The sequence below is a fragment of the Scyliorhinus canicula genome, chromosome 6, assembly GCF_902713615.1.
Source record: "Scyliorhinus canicula chromosome 6, sScyCan1.1, whole genome shotgun sequence".
In the NCBI taxonomy this organism is placed as follows: Eukaryota; Metazoa; Chordata; class Chondrichthyes; order Carcharhiniformes; family Scyliorhinidae; genus Scyliorhinus; species Scyliorhinus canicula.
This window is the reverse complement of record NC_052151.1, coordinates 60773265-60794397: the sequence shown is the minus strand read 5'-3', so window position 1 is coordinate 60794397 and position 21133 is coordinate 60773265. Positions and strand designations below refer to the sequence as shown.

General features: G+C 47.0%; 1 protein-coding gene and 1 pseudogene across 1 annotated transcript in view; one reads left to right on the top strand and one right to left on the bottom strand.

The window, feature by feature from the left end:
• rngtt (RNA guanylyltransferase and 5'-phosphatase) overlaps positions 1–21133 on the top strand; it is a 519190-nt gene that overhangs the window by 123362 nt on the left and 374695 nt on the right. The window lies entirely within an intron of this gene.
• On the bottom strand, positions 719–926 carry LOC119968127 (annotated as a pseudogene).

The window sequence follows — 21133 nt, the reverse complement described above, 5'->3', positions numbered from 1 at the left end:
ATGAGACATTCCAGATTGATGGATAATATTATCCCTGTCACAGTTGTATATTAGCTTGGAGGATTCCTGTTGTGCATTTACAAAGATCTTGGAATTGTCTGGCAATGACCCATCCGTTAGGTGGCATTTGGACCTGTAACCAATCATTATTTGTTGCTGTGCCATTTGTCAATGTCCTCTGTCGATTATTCTTTTGTCTATCTACATAGTGTGTATGTTCCCTTGGTCGCAGAAAAATACTTTTCACTGTACTTCGGTACATGTGACAATAAATATTAATCAAATCAATCAGGAAGATGGGATAATGCAATCACCTTTATTACACTTGTCCACTCCTGGTGTGATAATGTATATTTTCCCACCTGTTCATCAAAGAATCATAGAATTTCTACAGTGCAGAAGGAGGCCATTCAGCCCATCGGGTCTGCACCAGCCCTTGGAAAGAGCACCCGACAAGCTCACGCCTCCACCCTATCCCCATAACCCCACCCAACGTTTTGGACACTTAAGGGGCAATTTAACATGGCCATTCCACCTAACTTGCCCATCTTTGGACTGTGGGAGGAAACCGGAGCACCCGGTGGAAACCCACGCAGACACAGGAAGAAAGTACAAACTCCACACAGTCACCCACGGCTGGAATTGTACCCTGGTCCCTGGAGCTGTGAGGCAACAGTGCTAACCAATGTGCCACCCTCATTGTTTCACCTCTCTTCATAAAATCAACTCTTCTTTTTTTTTTCTGAGTTTACAAAGCCAGGGCTCGAGTGTGGTCAGGGGCGAACCCCTAATCCAGCTCCTTGCCTGCTCCAAAAACCAATTCAAATTCAAATTGAATCCAATTCATGGTCCCCACAAGAGAGACATATCAGATCTGAGCCAAAAGGCTACTACACTTGATCTTGGCCAAAAGGCCGAGAAGCAATCATAAAATCAACTCTGATGATTTCCCTTTCCTCTACAAGTCGTTGAATGTGTTGTATCCCAAATCTGTTCCCACCTTTCCCAGAACTCCATGTTTGAATATCTCCAATAAGGCCTCCGCCCCTGCCTCGATGCCAAAACCACTTTTTTACAGTCATAATTGATATTCTGTTGACTCACCAGCGTACAATTTCCCTCTTCAGCCTTGTTGACCTGTTTGCATCCTTTGACATGGTTGAGAGGATTGCCAACCCTCTTGCAATATCCAGTGTGATGACGGAATTTTTCATCACCTGCCACGGCTATTAAAAGCAACTCGGGCGTTTCATTAATCGATTTCCGGTGACCACAGAGTCCATATCACTGAATGGTGATGAATGATTGTGTTTTCAGACAACACTCCCTGCAGGCACAGTGTGATGACATAGAAATTTTATGTTATATTGCTGCTTGTTGCACTGCTTGTGCTTTTCCCCGCTGCTGGCCAGTGCTAAGCCTTAAGAGCAAGCCTGAAGTCAACCTGACCGTGAGCCGAGACAGAGCGAGAAGTTAGAGAATGATGAAACCAGTCAGGAGGCAAAGGAGCGAGCAATTTAGGGCAACAGTCTACTTTCAAGTTCCCCTGCCTGTCTGGAAAATTCAACCCCACCAATCCAGCCCAGTGGCCCCCCAGACCCTGGCTGAAAAGAAAGTCCGCAGAGGTAAGATGGCGTACTTCTTCTAGCTTTTCTACTGGGCTAGAAAAATTGCTTGGGAAAAAAAGACCTCAAATCAAACTTGGAAAGCTTTCCACCAAAAGGTTTTAGTCTCATACAAAAATAAAAAATGATGCTTTATAGTGTGTAGGTTTGGAAATTATTGGATCCCTAGAGTGCAGAAGCAGGCCATTCGGCCCATTGAGTCTCCACCGACCCTCCGAAAGAGCACCCCACCGAGGTTCATTGCCCCGCCTTGTCCCTGTAACCCCACCTAACCTTTGGACACTAAGTGGTAATTTAGCATGGCCAATTCACCTAACCTGAACATCTTTGGACTGTGGGAGGAAACCCGAGGAAACCCATGCAGTCACAGGGAGCACATGCAAACTATCACACAAGGTCAGAATCTAATCCAGGTCCCTGGCATTGTCAGGCAGAAGTGCTGACCCCTGTGCCACCATGCCACCCACAGTCAAAGGTCAGTTGATAATGTCGTCATATTTTTTTGGGAACTGTTACACTTACCAACACCATTCTCTTTCAACGCCTCTTCACTGTTGTCCAGCTGGGTGAGACTGCTCTCATCCATTCTTAGCTATCTAGTAGCAGCCAGAGAATCACTTGCAATGGCTTCTCTTCCTGTTTTCGCACTGAAAGATATGATGCCCCCAAGGATCTATTCTTGGCCTCCCCCATTTCCTATGCTGCTCCTTGATGACATCATCCGAAGGCGTAGTGTTAGTTTTCACATGTACTCTGATGACTCAACTCTATCTCACCACTATCTCCCTTGAGCCCTCCATTATTGCTAAATTGTTAGACTGCTTATCCAACATAACTTCCTTGCTTTTGTAAACTGTTCTGCTATTTATTAAAACCCAGGATCCCAAATGCCTTTTTAACTGCTTTCTCAGCCTGTTTTGCCACTTTGTGACTTGTGCACATATATTCCCAGGTCTCTGTATTCTTGTACCCGAATTGAATTGTGTACTTTATTTTATATTGTTTCTCCTCATTCTTCATACCAATGCGTTACTTCACGCTTTACTTCACACTTCAGATTTCCCAGAATGGCTCCAGGTATGAGGGATTTTAGCTTTAAGGTTAGGTTTGTGGAGTTGGGATTGTTCTCCGTGGAGCAAAGGAGATTGAGCAGAGATTTGTTATAAGTGTATAAGATTATGAAAGCTTTAGATAAAGTAATTTAAGAAAGGATGTTCCCATTAACTGATTGTATGTGGATTAAGGGACACAGATTTAAGCTTTTGCGCCAGATATACAGGGGGATGCAAGAAATAACTTTTTTAATCAGCATTTATAATAATCTTTATTGTCGCAAGTAGGTTTACATTAATACTGAATGAAAGGGCAGCAAGGTGGTGCAGTGGGTTAGCACTGTGGCCTCAAGACACTGAGGTCCCAGGTTCGATCTCGGCTCTGGGTCACTGTCCGTGTGGAGTTTGCACATTCTCCCTGTGTTTGCGTAGGTTTCGCCCCCACAACCCAAAAATGTGCAAGCTAGGAGGATTGGCCATGCTAAATTGTCCCTTAATTGGAAAAACATAAATTAGAAAAAAACACTGCAATAAAGTTACTGTGAAAAGCCCTTAGTCTCCATATTCCGGCAAATGTTTGGGTACACGGAGGCAAATTCAGAATGTCCAATTCACCTAACAGCACGTCTTTCGAGACTTGTGGGAGGAAACTGGAGTGCCCGGAGGAAACCCACGCAGACACTGGGAGAATGTGCAGACTCCGCACAGACAGTGACCCAAGCTGGGAATCGAACCTGGGACCCTGGAGATGTGAATAAATATTTCTACCCACTGTGCTATCATACCGCCCTGTAACTTCCACTTGATAACGACTGGAAACTTGATGAATGATTTCAAAAGTATATTAGATGGGCACCTGAGGGAAATAATTTTCAGGGCTACAGGGACAGTGGAGAAATAGGACTGATTGGATTGCTCTACAGTGGACTGACATGGACTGAATGGGCTGAATTGCCACTCTACATTAAATTTACGTTTGTCAGTCTTTCTACGCCCTCTTGAAGTCTTTCATGAACTTCTTTCTAGTTCTTATTAGTTCCAAGTTTTTGACATCTAGAAATTTTTGACATGCCCAGGAAACCCACATCCATGTTATTAATTTATATCCTAATGTGGTGAGGCCACTGATGGGAGGTGGCAATTTTGGGGAGAGCGTGGGAAACTGATAGGTGTTCATGGGGCCCCTCCTTGCAGGTAACAGTGTCTTTCACGCTGAGGAATGGGACCAGATACCATGAGGCGAGGGAGAAAGTAGCCAGGACAAAATCAGAACTTTGTAGTAGTGTGTCAGGAGCCAAGGACAGCTTGAAGCCCTTGAGGGTGTCTGAAGAACCAGGAAAGGGAATTGCGACATAGTCGGACTAATTGGCAGCATTCCTGAATCCAAGAAGCCTCATGCAGAGAGAGGGGGAGCATGACTGCAGCCAGGAGCTGAGCAGCAGGGCAAGCCTGAATATGCCTGGCAGTGAGGAGTCGAGGCCATGACTAGGACAGAGACCTGGAGCATCGGCGGTGAATGCTCTCTTTAAATAATTGTTTCTTGGAGTTGCGCTTTCTCATGACAGTTTATACAGTTACGATTATTACTGGAATAAAGGAACCTTGTTTTTTTAAAAAAACTTTCATACAGCCGGTGTGCTTAAATTGCACATTACATTAAAAAGACGTTGTCCTGGTACTGACTTTGTGGGAACTCCATTCTATATATTCTACCGGTATGAAAAACCACTGTTGGCCACTACTGTTTGTCTCTCCCACAACTCTTCTATCAGTACATTTACAACTGTTTTGGTGCCGCTTCATGTTCCCCTATGGACCTGGAAACAGTTTTCAATTTGCTTCCAATTTCTACCCCTCTGTTACCTTCACATGGTCCATCTCCGACACTTCCCTTCCCTTCCTTAACCTCTCTATCTCCGTTTCTGGGGACAGAATGTCCATTACAAGTCCACCGACTCCCATAGCAATCTTTACTACAGCTCTTCACACCGCACATCCTTTAAGGACTCCATCCCTCCGTCGCATCTGTTCCAATGATGCCACTTACCAAAATGGTGCTGCTGACATATCTTCCTCCTTCCTTAATAGTGGTTTCTCACCCACTGTGGTTGACGGGGATCTCCACCGTTTCCGACCCATCTCCCACACCTCTGCTCTCACCACTTTCCCTCCCTCCCAGAACCAGGATATGGTATCCCTTATCCTCACCTTTCACCCCACCAGCCACCACATTCAAAGGATGATCCTCCGCCAGTTCCGCCAACTTCAGCATGATGCCGCCACCAAACACATCTTCCTCTCACTCCCCCTGTCAGCTTTCCGGAGGGACCGTTCCCTCCGGGGTACCCTGGTCCATTCCTCCATCATCTTCAACACCACGCCCTCTTCACACCGACCTTCCCATGCAATCGTAGAAGGTGAAACACCTGCCCCGTTGCCGCCTCCCTGCGCAGCATCCAAGAGCCTAAACATGCTTTTCAGGGGAAGCAATGCTTCACGTGCATCGCCTTCCTGTTGCATTTGCTGCTCCCAATTGCTACTCTATATTGGAAAGACTAAACACAAACTGGGTGACAGCATTGCAGAACATGTTTGGTCCATCTGCAAGGAAGACCCAGACCCTCCTGTCGCTCTCATGTCCACATGTCCGCCCTTGGCCTACTTCAATGTTCCAGTGAACCCCAACGTAAACTGGCGGAACAGCATCTTATCTTCCAATTGGACATGTTTTAGCCTTCTGGACTTAATTCAGCAACTACAAACTGTGAACTTCGTCCTCCACTTTCACCCGCTTTTATTTCTATAAATTTATTTTCATTTCTTCCAGCAATCCATTTTTATCCCTTCCCACCCCACTTGGGGCATGTGTTCCCTTTTCCAAGTTGTCTTTTGACACACTGCAGCTCACTTGGCTAGACAGCTGGTTTGTGATGCAGAGCAGGCCAGCAACACATGTTCAATTACCAGCTGAGGTTATTCATGACGACCCCACCTCTGCAACCTTGCGCTCGTCTGAGGTGTGGAGATTCTCAGGTTAAATCACCGCCAGTCAGCTCTTCCCCTCAAAGGGGAAAGCAGCTTTTGGTCATCTGGGACTATGGTGACTTTACTGTTACTGTACCCCTGTTCTGTCATTACCACATCAACACCCCTATATCTAAAGGAGATTGGAAGAATATTGCCCGTGTCTACTCCGTTTTCACCCTTCCATCCCTCAACACCAGATTGGTTCCTCGGATGAAAGTGTTGTCCTATGGAGAGAGGCTCTGTAAATTGGGCCTATCCTCTTTTGCATAGGTGTTCTAATCAAAACTATCAACATTTTGAAGGGACTTGACAAGGTTTTTTTTTCCTTGGCTACGGAATCTAGGACACAAGGACATAGTCTCAGGATAAGGGGCCGATCATTTAGGACTGAGATGAGCAATTTCGCTATCTCAGGAAATCAAGGGATAAGAGGAATAAATGAGAAAGTGGAATTCAGGTTGACAATCAGTTGTGATTGCATTGAATGGCAGAGCAACTTTCAGGGCTCTGCTCTTAATTCTTCTTTTCGTCATCCTTGGCTACATCCGACCCAGTCCTGATGACTTTAAATGCAGACAGTCTTTTTATGCTTCTTTATCAATTTTATTACCTCCCCTTTCATTAAGAGGCAGCATCTTCCCTTGTAAATACAGTGGCAAAACACACTTTTAAGGTGTGATTTAATGCCCACCTTGTGTTTAAGCGAGAGCACGATGAGGTTGTTAGTATTCGGGAGAGGCCAAAACCAAGAACCGCGCCAGGCTCTGATCTGTTTACAATCGAACTGGCCTGCCCCCATTGACGAAATCAGGATCCCGCCATAGCGTGGTGACAAACAAATAATCACCACTTAAGGCAAATCTCCAGACAATTAACGGGAGTGACCCCCTCTATCTAACCATGATCTAACTGCATCATTAGCAAGGGGTCCCATGGGCGTTGATTAGTACTCCTTTTAAAAAATGTGAAGCTGGTGGAAGGGCTGCTGCGGGCAGGTGAGCCATCTTCGCTTCCGGGCAATGAGCCCGTGGACACTAGCGTTGCTGCCATAGTGTTTGGGGTGGGGGAGGTGGGGGGGGGGGGGGGGGGGGGGGGGGGGGGGGGGGAGAGAAGGAGGAGGAGAAGGAGGAGGAACCCCTGGAGGAGCAACCTCGATCAGGTTGGGCCACCATTGGGGAAATGCGTGTCTCATCACCTGTGAGTCCTCATGCCACCCCCTGGATCGTGTGGTCCCATTCCTGGGGCAACCCCAGCCTGTCTGCCCCATCGACCACCGATAACTCCAACTGACCGCGGAGGCCTCTGGCCGCATGGCTGAAGGCTATTGCTAATTGGGAATTGGCAATCTTAGTTAAGTGAGTACTTCACAGCTGCCAAGTGAATCCCCATGGGTGGGCGTGCCATGTAGAATTTGGGAGTTATTGCCTCGCCATTCCAATCAGACCTTGATGCCTGAACACTGGGAGGCAGCACCACCGACGCAGCAGCGAATATCACAAAACCAAAGGGGCTGGGCCCCAGCAGCAAGGATATTTCAGTGACCAGAGGGAGGGCGTATGCAGCAGCACCTTGTCCAAATATGTGTGGGTGTCTGGTGTGCAGGGATATGAAGTCCAATGAGCAGGGGCCTCGGCCGGCGGTATGTGGGCAGGGTTTGTCGGACGGCAGGGGATGTGGGTGCAATGGGGGAATCGAGGGTCTCGGAGGGGAGGACACCGCTGGTTGTCAGTCTCACACCCTCTTCAATTCCTTACAGATATTACACACAATGGATGATATATTAGACCCTGTAGAAACTGCCCTTGTGTTGCTGCTGGCAGGCCAGGTGGTCTGATTCCCCAGGAGGCAGCGGCAGCAGCATCGACAGAGACTTGAGGCGGTGGCCCACCTTAGGGCCCCACCCCAGTCTCTTGAGGATCCGGCTGTCCATCAGACCAGGGATGGACCCAGAAGGGGAGGCTGGCGATGGCCCAAAGTGTATTGGACTTTCGAACAAATGACGGACAACATGTACTGCAGGAGGCTCCGCCTCAACAAGGGGACAGTGCGGCACCTGTGTCATGTCCTCACGGACTTGGTGCCACATGGAGAAGGAGGATACCCGCTCCCGATCTTTCCAGGGCTCGAGCAGGGGCTTGTGTGGCAACTCGCATGCTGCAGCCCACAAGTACATCTGTGAAGTCACAGATGCCCTATTTGACTGGACAGCGCACTGTATAAACTTTGACGTGGACCAAGCCCAACAAGGTGCCCGGGCAGCAGGATTGTCTGTCATCAATGGGATACCCCAAGTCCAGGTATGTCACCTTCTACTTACCAGCCCATCTAGAAGTGCCCTACGTCCTGAATGTCCAATGTACGACCACCACGTGAAGATCACGTACGTGTGTGCATGCTCCCGAGGGAATATGCCCGACATCTACATTCTGGGGCAGTGGGTCATGCTCGGCCTCTTTGAAGACTACCACAGGATGGCCGGTTGGCTCTTGAGGAAATAAGGGGTACCCACTGAGGACATGGCTAATGACAGCAGTACGGTGAGGGCTCGGATTTCCGGCACCCCACTGCTCGTCTGGACCCTCTCCCGTCTGTTGTGGGCCAACTTCCCCTCCGGCGACACAGAGGGGGCATCGTGTGCTGCACGCGTCGTTCATTGCGAGGGTGGGGGTGGCATGTGGGTTTGAGTGGGGGGAGTGGTGGCGTTCGGGCGTATGTGGGTGGGTGGGGGGAGGGGGGGGAGCTGCTACTTCCTCTCAGGCGGCACTGGCTGACGTTCCGAGATCCTCGAGCAACTGAGCATCACTCTGTCCTCTACCGCGTCCTCTACCCAGGTTGGCATTCCCGAATCGTGAAGCTGGAGTTCTCAATGCATGGCTGTGAGGTGAGTGGAGATGGCTGGAAGTGCTGTTCTCCCTTGTTAGCAGGGGGCTGGCGAGAACAGTCCAGGCAAGCTGGCTCGACCATCATTTGCGGCATGAAACACGTGGGGCCTCGTTAAATGGAACAATTAACTTTTTAGTGACAGCCTAGACGGTCCGAGCGTTGGGAAGCTCTTGGCAGTTCTCGCCCGCTACCACACTTTGAAATCTTTTCGTTAAATACCTTTTCTTAATCAATGATTGGATGTGGGCATTCCTGGCTAGCCCAGCATTTATTGCCCATCCATAGTTGCACATGAGAAGATGGTGCTGAATGAGCAGTCTGGATACCTTGCTGGACATCTTTACTAAGGATCCATGCTCCAAAACTCTGAAAGCACATTTACTGAAGAAGGTAAATCAATGTGCCAGTGTTGACAACTATACAGAAAATGATCCAATCCCAAAAGGATTCATTACAGGCACAAGGTGGCTCTGTCTGACTATGTTGTTTGCACAACAGTTTTGCTGTGCTTTGCACAGCCACTGTCTAATTTGAATTTTGTGATTGTTAATTACTCTACAGCTGTACTATCAGTCAGTGTTCAGTTCTGTAACTGACAAATGATCTTATCTGCTGAACGTCTTTTCATTCTATCCATTTCATTTAGGCTTTCGGAGTCACTGTTTAATGTTGAGTATTGACATTACTGGTTTGAAAGTGAACTGTTAATTAATTTTGCAATTATGTTCATCTTACCTGTTTGTTTATGATGTTTAGTTTCCCAAAATAAAATGTGAAGAAATAATGTTTAGTGTTCCCAATTGTAGACCTTTTAATACATATCTGTATTTAGTTCAATGTTGTTTCATTTGTGTTATATTTTTTAAAACTCTTCATTTCCACTTTGATGTGCTTCTTAAATTTGGTAATTCAATTGCTTATTTCAATATATTAGTGCCAAAATTGAGTTAGCAATGGACTTGATATTTTAAACTGGAAAATATAGCTCTGCTATTGATGAGTTTTCCAGGCCAGCAAACATTCTTTGTTCCTGTAGAGAAGGCTTTCAAGCTTTGAATCTACACAAAGGGATTTTGATTAGTGACCCATCATGTCTGCTGCACAGCTGATGCACCTGCAAATGTGCAGGATAGATGCAATTTAATAAATATTTATTTTAGTAACTCTTTTTATTGTATAAAAATGGTAGATTCTGTGTAATGAGCTTTTTAATTGCCTTAATCCCATCACCATTCTTCATGATATTAAAATGACACTCAGGATTCTTGTTGCTAGGCTTATGAGCTTCCCTACATTTTGGTGAAAATTCAAGAAAGTTTTTTTCTTCTTTCACTGGAATTGTGCCTTGTTGGCTAGGCCAGCATTTGTGCTTGCCCATCCACAATTACGCTTGAGAAGGTGGTTCCATTTGGTAGATACACCCACGGTGCGATTTGTGATGGATTTCCATTATTTTGATGTGGAGGAACGGCAATAATAAATAAAAAAAATTTTTTATTGTCACAAGTAGGCTTACAGTAACACTGCAATGAAGTTACTGTGAAAAGTCCCAAGTCGCCACATTCCGGCACCTGTTCGGGTACACGGAGGGAGAATTCAGACTGTTCAAATTACCGAACAGCCTGTCTTTCGGGACTTGTGGGAGGAAACCGGAGCACCTGGAGGAAACCCACGCAGACATGGGGAGAAAGTGCAGACTCCACACAGTGTCCCAAGCCGGGAATCGAACCTTGGACCCCGTTATACGGGGTGAGATCATGAGGGATTTGAAAATGAAGAGAATTTTGAAAATATGGCTTTGTTTAACTAGGTGTCGGTGTAGGCTAGTGAGCACTGGGGTGATGGGGTAATGGGTCTTAGCGTGAGTGAAGTAATTAGCCCATAGTCCACAAAGGAGAAGTGAGGAAGCAAGCCTACATGAACGCCCACAGCTGGTGGGGAATGAATTCACCCCATTGGTGTAATTTTGCAGAGGCCTTCGAGCCAACTGAGCTAACTGACTTCCCACTTGATGTGGGTGAGGTACCGGAACAGAGGTTTGAAAGTTCCAAGTTTATGGAGGGTAGAAAATGGGTGGGTGTAACCAGGAGTGTGTTGAATGGTTGAGCCTAAAAGAATCGATGAGGTTTCAGCAGCAATGTGCTAAGGCAGGGTCAGAGTCCGGCAATGTTTCCAAAGGTGGAAATAGATCGGTACAAAATCCTGTAACTCTTAAAAGCGTTGTTGATGTCCCTTGACTGCAGCGATTCAAGAAGGCAAGCTCAACACCACCTTCTCTAAAAGGGGCAACAAATGCTGTCAGCGGCACCCACACCTATGAAAGAATAATAGAAAATGTCCAGAAGCTACAGTGCAGAGGCAAGAAGAGAAAGCATTGATTTTATTTATTGTCACATGTAACAAGGTAGAGTGAAAAGTATTTTTCAGCGTACAGCTGAGACAGAACATTCCATACATGAAAAAAAATAGAACATACAAAAACACACAATGTAAATACAAAGACACTGGCATCGGGTGAAGCATACCGAGCGTAGTACTACTCAGTAGAGAAGATGTGTGACGAGATCAGTTCAGTCCATAAAGAGGGTTATTCAGCAGTCTGGTAACAGCGGTGAAGAAGCTGTTTTTGAACCTGCACGTATTCTCAGACTTTGTGCGTGCTCTCAGACTTTGTGCGTGTTCTCAGACTTTGTATCTCCTGCCTGATGGAAGAGCTTGGAAGAGAGAATAACCCGGGTGGGAGGCGTCTTTGATAATGCTGCCCGCTTTTGCAGAGGTGTAGACAGAGTGAATAGATGTGAGGCGGGTTCTCGCGATGATCAGGCCTGGTGTTCACGACTCTAGTTTCTTACGGTCTTGGGCTGAGCAGTTGCCATACCAGGCTGTGATGGAGCCAGATACGGAGCTTTCTATGGTGCATCCATAAAAATTGGTAAGAGTCAATGTGGACATGCCGAATTTCATTACTTTCCTGAGGAAGTATAGGCGCTGATGTGCTTTCTCGTAGTGATGACGTGGATGGACCAGGACAGATTGGTGATGTGCGCACCTAGGAATTTGAAGCCCCCCCCCGCAATAATGGGACAGGATTGGGACAAACCCCATTTCTGCTGCGGGACGAGAGTTAGGGAGGTAGCCATACTGATGTGCAAGAGGATGATGTTCACGGCGACAAAGACGGTAATGGACCGTTGACAGGGGTGTCCTCAAATGGGCATCGGTAGTCCTGGGAAGCCTGTATGTGCCCAACTAGGAAGACACGGAATATATAAAGACCATGGTGGAAAACCCCGCCATAGATACGGACCAACTGCTCATGGTGGCGGAGACTTTAACTGTGTACAGGACCCACTAACGGGCAGATCAATCTCCAGAACAGGGAAAACAACAGGAATGGCTAGGGAACTGGGAACGTTTATGGTGCAGATGGGTGCGGTGGACCTATGGCGGATCCTGCACCCAGGTGAGAACGAATTTTAATTCTTTCTTGCCAGTACATAAGGTTCACACCTGCATCGACTTCTTTGTAGTGGGGAAATCGCTGCTTCCAGAAATAGTCAGGGCAGAATACTTGCAATTGTAATACCAGACCTCGCACCACATTACGTGGATGTGAAGTTGGAAACGGGCCGCCCCAATGCCCCACATGGTAATTGGACACGGCCCTCTTGGCCGACAAGATCTTCTTCCAGAAAACTTCACAGGTTATATGCAAGTACGTTACCATCAACCGGAAAGGGGAACTCTCACCTTCCACATTCTCGGAGGCACCAAAAGCTGTGATTAGGGAAGAAATTATAACAAGGCTCGTAGAGATCGGGAAGAGAGGCGGACGGGTAGCAACTGATCGACTCCATCCTGGAGGGCGACAGGAGATAATCTGAGACCCCGACCATAGAGCTTCTGACGGAGAGGAAAAAGCTACAAATGGACTTTATCTACCAGGAATTCCACTGGGCACGGAGGAACCCTTTATGATCACGGAGACAGGGCTAACTGCTTTCTGGCTCACTAACTGAGAAAGCAAGTAGCCACGAGAGAGAGAGAGCGCAGGTGAAGGGCAGCAGAGACTGGCTGGTAGCTGAACCAAAAAAGATCAACAAAGCATTTGACTTCTACTGGAGACTGTACACCTCTGAGCTTCCTGGCAGGGACTCGGGGTTGAAACGGTTCCTTGATGGACTGGACATGCCCGTAGTGGGGGACGATAGTCGTCGGGGGGGGGGGGGGGGGGGGGCAGGAGAGGAGAGGAGAGCTGGAAGCACCAATAAACCAGGAGAGGTCATGGAGAGCATCAACTCCATGCAGCTGGGGAAGGCGCCGGGACCCAATGGTTTCCCGGCGGTCTTCTGTGAAGAATTTGCACCATTGCTCGCCCTGCACCTACGGGAGATGTTCGCAAACTCACGAGCAAGGGGCACTCTGCCTCCAACACTAACACAGGCCACCATATCTTTGATACCAAAAAAGACAAAGACCCAACAAAATATGGATCATGCAGACCCATTTCGCCCTGCCCGGGACTGGCAGTCTTCGGGATATTTGATCAGCCAGAACTTCGTATGATGTAAGTGGGACGACGCCTTTAGCTTTGCTTGCCTAATTGGCCGCTTGGGGCTACCGCCCTAAGGGACCGACACAAAATCCAGAGGGCCGATTGCAAAGTGCCAAGAATAAAACATACACCAAAACAAACCATCTACAGTGAAAGCGGGGTCCAGAGATAGCAGAAAAGGGGGTGGGGTGGGAGAGAGCAGGGGTGGGGAGGTTATAGTTGGGGGGGGGGTGCTGTAAAGTAACTAGTGATCCTCGCCTGAGTGTGTACAGAAGGGGCTGATGGGAAATGGAAGTACCACCAGGGGGCAGCACGGGGACATATAAACGTGACGCCGAAGGCCCGCCCTCCCTCACTTTGGCTGGAGAGACAGGGGAGCAGGACAGGACGGAAGTTGAGCTCAGGGCTGCAAGTGGTTAGGCCTAGTTGTAGAGCATAGAAAAGCAGTATCTTTACAAGTGCCATTCTGTAAGTAAAAGCTAATGAAGTAATTTATTGTGGAGCACAATAAACCATCCTTCAACTGCTGAACGACTTCTAGCATTCTTTTAAGAAACATAACAGTAACAATGTGCAAATTATCACCGTTTCAACCATTTCTTGTACTGGGTAAAAATGCAAATATTAAAAAAAAAGAAGCAGCGACAGGAAAAATTATCGGAGAGAATGGTGGAATTTAAATTCAGTTACTAAGCTCTTAGTTCTGGAAGCTATCATAATTGTTGTAAAAATCCATCTGCTTAATTTTGTCCTTCAGCGAAGGAAATCTGTAATTCCCACCCTGGTCTGGCTTACATGTAACTCCAGATACACAGGCTTAACTGATCACTGAAATGGCCTAGTAAACCATTCAGCTCGAGGGCAATCAGAAGTGGCCAACAAATGCTGGCCTTGCCAACGACACCTGCATTACAATTCACTATGATTACAATTCTCTTGGATTCTAGAACAGTCCCATCAGATTGGAAGTTGGCAAATGTTAAATTGCTTTTCAGGAAAAGAGGGAGTGAGAAAACAGGGAACTCCAAGCAAGTTAGTCTGACATCAGTTGTTGGGAAAATGCTGAAATGTATTATTAAGGAAGTCTTAACAATACACTTAAAAAATCACGAGAACCAATAAACCTTATTTTACTAAAGGGAAATCCTGTTTGAAAATTGCATTGTGTTCTTTGAGGATGTCATCAGTAGGATAGATAATGGGGATGTAATATACCTGCATTTCCAAAAGGCATTCAGAAATGCGACACAAAAGGTTAATAGGCAAGCTATAAGGGCTCATGGACTTGGGGGTAATTATTAGCATGGTTAGAAGATTGATTAACAAACCGAAAGCAGAGTGTTGCATAAATGAGGCCGTTTCAAGTTGGCAGTGAATAATGACCTTGGATCAGGCGTTTTCAAAGTCGGGGTCGTGACCCGTGGGTGGGTCGTGGACGGGTGTCGGCAGGGCCGCGGAGTCATCCGTCGAGGTGCTCCCGATTGCACAAATTTGCGTGCACAGCCGCAGCAGCCGGCTTTTAACAATGCCGGTTCCGAGTGGCCTTCAAAATGACAGCCGCGACTATATAAAAAAATGAGGCTGAATTTGTGATATTGCTGAGAATTTAGAAGCCCAGCTTATTTCTCGTTTAAAACTTGCAGGCGTTCTCAATTCAAGCGAATGAAAGTACAGATGTTTCAGATTGTGAAACCTTGCTAGTTTACGTTAGGTATGTTTGGCACAATGAATTTGTAGAAGATTTGCTGTGCTACCTGACTTCACGAACCCACACAACTGGCGCAGAAATCTTTGAAGCTTTGGATAGATTTGTGGTTGGAAAGTGCGGGCTCGACTGGGTTCATTGCAAGGAACCACCAGTGATGGAGCAGCCAACATGACTGGGAAAAACAGCGGAGTTATAGTAAGGATTAAGGAGGCAGCTGGTCAGGACATTGTTTGGAATTACTGTTTTATTCACCGTGAAGCACTGACATCAAAAGGAATTCCATCCGATCTTCAAGTGGTGTTGAAAGGAATTGTGAAAGTTGTGAAATTCATTAAATGCAACCCACTCAGTACCAGACTTTTTGACACTGTGTTCTGATATGGGGGCTGAGCACACACATTTATTGTTCCACACACAAGTACGTTGGTTGTCAAAGGATCGGGTGCTATAGAGTTTACGAACTGAGGTACGAAATCCATGCTTTCTACCTCAAGAAATTGTCCTCTCTGGCTGATTCGTTTGCTGATGAAACTTGGATGCCAAGAATGTCTTAACTTGCAGACATCTTTTCATTACAAATGAACTGAACCTCGAGTTGCAAGGAAAGGATGATGATTGCTTTAGGTACTGTGAATAAATCGAAGATTTCCAAAAGACATTGAAAGTTTGGCAATTACAAGTGGAAACTACTACATGTTTCCCACACTGTTTCGACACATCACAGAAAAAAACATCAGTATAGAAACTGTAAATGGACTGGCAAGCCTTATTCATTTACATCTGGCAACGCTGATCAACTATTTTGGTCGCTACTTTCCAGAGGAGAAGTTTAAGATTTTGAGAGAAAAGAGGTGGGTGAAGACTCCCTTTGAGTTTGAGACCCCAGAATCAGTCCTTAACATGCAGCTGACTCTAAATGAAGAAACTGAGCTTCTGCGCATCAGCTGTGACAGCGTATTAAAAACACGGCACAAGTCAATGAGGCTGTCGGCATTCTGGTGTAGCGTCTCTGAGGACTATCTGGAGCTGAGTAAAACAAGCATTTTGTTGCTTTTGCCCTTCACAACAACCTACTTGTGCGAGGTTGTATTTTCCGTCCTCACAAAGATGAAGACGGCACAAAGGAACCGGCTGAATCCTGCACCCGATATGCGCATAGCCCTCTCTTCCTGTGAACCTGATTGGAGTGAGATCCTAAGGACCAAGCAGGCTCTCCTCTCGCACTAAAGGTAATAGAAAATGGCGAGTTTTGAAGGTCGACCGGCATGGGTTTTGAAGGTCGGCTGGCGTGGGTCCCGAAGGTAGGCCGATTGACAAAAATGGGTCCCTGGAAATAAAGTTTGAAAAACACCGACTTAGATGAAGGGACAGTAATATATCTAACTTTGCTGATGATACAAAACTAGGTGGAAAGGTGAGCTTCCGAGGACACAGGTTGCAAAGAGATATAGACAGGTTAAGTGAGTGGGAAACAAGGTGGCAGAAAGTGTAGAGTGTGGAAAATTGTGAAGTTATTCATTTTGGTTTTAAAAATAGAAACTTGTATGTGCAGCTAGAGTCATTGAGTTTTGAAGCACACAAAGAGACCCTTCGGCTCACTATATCTGAACTGGCCACTAAACACCTATCTATTCATGCAGGTAAAGCAGATAGTAAAGATGGTCTATTGGCCTTTTTGACGAGAAGATTCCGTACAGGAGCAGGAATGTCTTGCCATAATTATACAGGGCCTTTGTCAGGCCACACCTGGAGTATTGAGTGCAGTTTTGGTCTCCTTATCTGAGGAAGGATGTTCTTGCAGTGGAGGCAGTGCACCGAAGGCTGACCAGACTGATTCCTGTGATGGTGGAACTGACTATTGAGGAGGGATTTGAATCAGTTAGGATTGTATTCGCTGGAGTTCAGAAGAATGAGGGGGGGATCTCATAGAAACGTATAAACGACTAACAGGACGAGACAGGGTAGATGCAGGAAGGATGTTCCCGATGGTGGAACCAAGAGTCACAGCCTGAGAATACTGGGTCGACCATTTAGGACAGAGATGATGAGAAATTTCTTCACCCAGAGAATGGCTGGCCTGTGGAATTTGTTATCACAGGAAGTTGTTGAGGCCAAAAAAGTTGCATGTTTTCAAGAGCAGTTAGATATTACACTTGGAGGTAAGGGATCAAAGAATATGGAGAGAAAGCGGGATTAGGCTATTGAGTTGGATGATGAGCCATGATCATAATCAATGGTGGAACAGGCTCGAAAGGCTTCCTATTTTCTGTGTTTGATACTGGGTCACATTCCCCAGCGAGTCAGACATTCTGCCGAGACCCTTAGTCATGGCCGTCACCGACTGTGTGATGCCTTGGACACCATCACTCATGGTGCCGATTCGTGTGCCAGGTTATCCACTGCATTCACCACCCTAGCAGTGTTGGCCTTGGTGCCGCACATTGCCGGCGACACCTCCTGCGCCTGTAGCCTCTGGGACTCCTCCAATCGGCTATGGATCTGCTGGAGTGACATTGACATCTCCCTCTGAATTTCCCGGCCATTCCCTATCATCTCCATCAGCTCCGAGTACCTCTGTACCACAGGCTGAGTATCAGGCTGGGACCCAGCTGGGTTCTGGGATTCAGCAGCCCTCCGACTGCTGTCGTGTCTGGGGGTTTGTGCTCCCAAAGCCTATTCACTAACATGTCCCACTGAGGTGTCTGTATCTCCAGTGGTGGAGGGTGGGAATGACAGCTGTACCGCTACTATACCAATTGTATCCTTGGAGCTCTCCTCCGAGTTGTTCTCCTTGGAGTCAGGAGGGATTTCATCGATTTCATAGAATTTACAGTGCAGAAGGAGGCCATTTGGCCCATCGAGTCTGCACCGACTCTTGGAAAGAGCACCCTACTCAATCCCACACCTCCATTCTATCCCCATAACCCAGTAACTCCACCCAATACTAAGGGCAATTTTGGACACTAAGGGCAATTTAGCATGACCAATCCACCTAACCTGCACATCTTTGGATTGTGGGAGGAAACGGGAGCACCCGGAGGATACCCACACACACACATGGGGAGAATGTGCAGACTCCACACAGACAGTGAGCCAAGCCGGGAATCGAACCTGGGACCCTGGAGCTGTGAAGCAATTGTGCTAACTATTATGCTACATTGCTGGATCGGTGCCGTCAGCTGGAGGACCTGTGAGAGAATGGACATGTGGTCAGTCGGAGCGATGGGTCAGTCCCACTCGCTACCACACTTGGATATTTTCCTGGAGAATTGTGCCGGAATTTAGCATGCAGGTGCAGCAAGCAATTAGGAGGGTAAATGGCATGTTAATAATAATGATTAAGGATTGGGGACATCTTAAGTTAAATCTGGGCAAAGCGGTCGATCAAATGAAATGGGACTTACGCAGATGGGACATGCTCCCGCTGACGCTGGCAGGGAGGGTCCAGAAGATCACGGTCCTTCTGAGACTGCTCTTTTTTCAATGTCTTCCGATTTTTGTCCCAAAGGCTTTTTTCAGGAAAATGAACGCGGCAATATCGGGTTTTGTGTGGGCGGGTAAAGCCCCAAGAGTAAAGAATGCACTCCTTGAACGGGGTCACGGAGAGGGGGGCTTTGCCCATCCGAGCTTTATTAACTATTACTGGGCAGCCAACATATCGATGGTGAGGAAGTGGGTAATGGGGGAGGGTTTGGGAGCGAGTGGAAGCGGCATTCTGCAAGGGTACGAGTTTGGAGGCTTTACGAACGGTGCCTCTGCTGTTCTCGCCAGCTCGATACTCTGCAAGCCCTGTGGTGGTGGCAGCCCTGAGGGTGTGGGGGCAATGGAGGCAGCACATGAGATTGGAGGGGGCATCAATGTGGTCACCAATTTGTGACAACCATCGGTTTGCCTGGGGGGGGGGCTGGATGGGGCTTTAAGAGATGGCAGGGGGCAGGGATTGAGAGATTTGGGATCTCTTCATTCAGGAGGGTTTCCCGAGCCTGGAGGCATTGGAGGAGGAGTAAGAGTTGCCGGGTGGGAATGGGTTTCAGTACCTACAGGTACAGGACTTTGTACGGAGGCAGATTCCAAGCTTTCCTTGCCTCCCCTGAGGGGATTTCAGGTTAAGGGGTTGGAGAGGGGTGTGTTTTGGAGGTACACAAGGAGTTGATGGAGTGGGAAGGGGCCCCTATCAGAGACGTGAAGAGAAGCTGGGAGGGGAGCTGGAAATTGAACTGTGGGGAAAAGCTTGAAGAAGGTCAATTCATCCTCGTTGTGTGCCAGACTTAGCTTGATCCAGTTCAAGGTGGTCAACAGGGCTCACATGACCCGGATGAGCAGGTTCTTTGAGGACGTGGAGGACAGATGTAGGTGGTGTGGGGGTTGCCCGGCAAACCATGTACATATGTTCTGGGTGTGTCCGAAGTTGAGGGGATTCTGGCAGGGATTTGCGGACGATATGTCAGAGGTCCTGGAAGGGAGGATAACTCCAAATCCAGAACTGGCAATATTTAGGGCATCGGAATATCTTGGGGGGGGGGGGGGGGGGGGGGGGGTGATGTCCTGGCCTTCTCCTCCATGGTGGCCCGGGTTTTGGTGGGATGGAGGGACTCGGAGCCCCCATAGGCAGGAGTGTGGGTCAGCGATACGGCAGGGGTTCTCTGTCTGGAAAAAAATCAAGTTCGCCTTGAGAGGATCAATTCAAGGGTTCGCCCGGAGATGGCAACTGTTCATCAATTTCTTCAAGGAAAATTGAAAGTCAGCAGTAAGGGGGGTGGTGGGGGGAGGAAACAGGAGGCATGGCAATGTTGGATAAGGTCTGGGAACTTAGTATATGGCTAATTAAGGAATAGGGCAGGGGTAGTAGGGGACATTGGTTTCAGTTTTTTGTTCGTTTAGGTGTTTTGCATGTGCCCGCGCGGTTGTTTAAGAAATGCTAATGTGTTAAACTGTGAAAATTACAAATGCTTCAAAAAAAAATGTCTAAACTAATAATCTTTATTGTCACAAGTAGGCTTACATTAACTGCAACAAAATTACTGTTAAAACCCTCTAGTTGCTACATTCCAGCACCCATTTGGGTACACGGAGGGAGAATTCAGAATGTCCCATTCACCTAACAAGCATGTCTTTTGGGACTTGGGGGAGGAAACCAGAGCACCCAGAGGAAACCCACGTAGACACGGAGAGAATGTGCAGACTCCGCACGGGCAGTTACCCAAGTCGGGAATCGAACTTGGGGGCCCTGGTGCTGTGAAGCCATAGTTCAGTCTTTATTACAAAGAGTTTGGCGTACAGGAATAAAGAAGTCTTGTAACATGAGCAGTTTCAGTCTGCACATTTATAAAGGATATACTTGCATTGGAGACAGCACAGCAATGTTGACTAATTCTGTTCCTTGGGATGTGGGGTTGCCCTGAGTAAACAAGGCTTGCATTCTCTTGAGCTTAGAAGACTGAGATCTCATTGAAATTTACAAAATTCTGAAGCAACTCGATAGGGTAGGTGCTGAGGCATTGGTTCCGCTTGTTGGGGAAACTATAGCACAGTCTTAGGCTAAGGGGCTGATGATTCAGGAGTGTGATGAAGAGAAATTTCTTCACTTAAAGTGTGGTGAATATTTGGAATTATCTATTCCATTCAGAGGGTTGTGAATGCTCAATTGTTGAATACATTTAAGCCTGGGATAAATTGATTTTTGGTATCTCAGGGAGTCAGATATAGGGATCGGGCAGGAATGTGGATCAGCCAAAGATAAGCCACGATCACATTGAATAGTGCAGCAGACTTGACAGACCATATGGTCTACTACTCCTGTTTCTTGTGCTCTTATTTCCAAACAGAGGGGCATGTGTAAGTCATCTGCTTTCTGATTTTTAACTAATGTTTGATATTGACTCATCTGTATGCCCTTTTCCTCCTCCATTCACCATCTCTGCCAATGACACATGAGCTAAGAAACTTGCTGTGTGCGAAACTGCATGGTGCAGGGTGTTGGTACACTGAGGCGCTGCATGAGTGTGACACCTAGATTGTTAATCGTTGCTAATCCTCAGATGTTTCAAGTTATCTCAAGTTAGCAAATCAAAAATTCAGTGCTGTTTCCCCAGACTAGATCTTCTAAGCAGTCATTTCACTGAAAACACAACAATGATTAATTGCTCGGGTTTTTTGTTGATTCCTTAAATGTCAGCAAGCTTTTAACAAATATTAAAAAAGTGGTAATGTCAACGCACTTCTGGAAAATTGAGTGCTGATATTGTCTTTGTTGACATCAAGATCGTTTCCAGAGTCCGGAAAG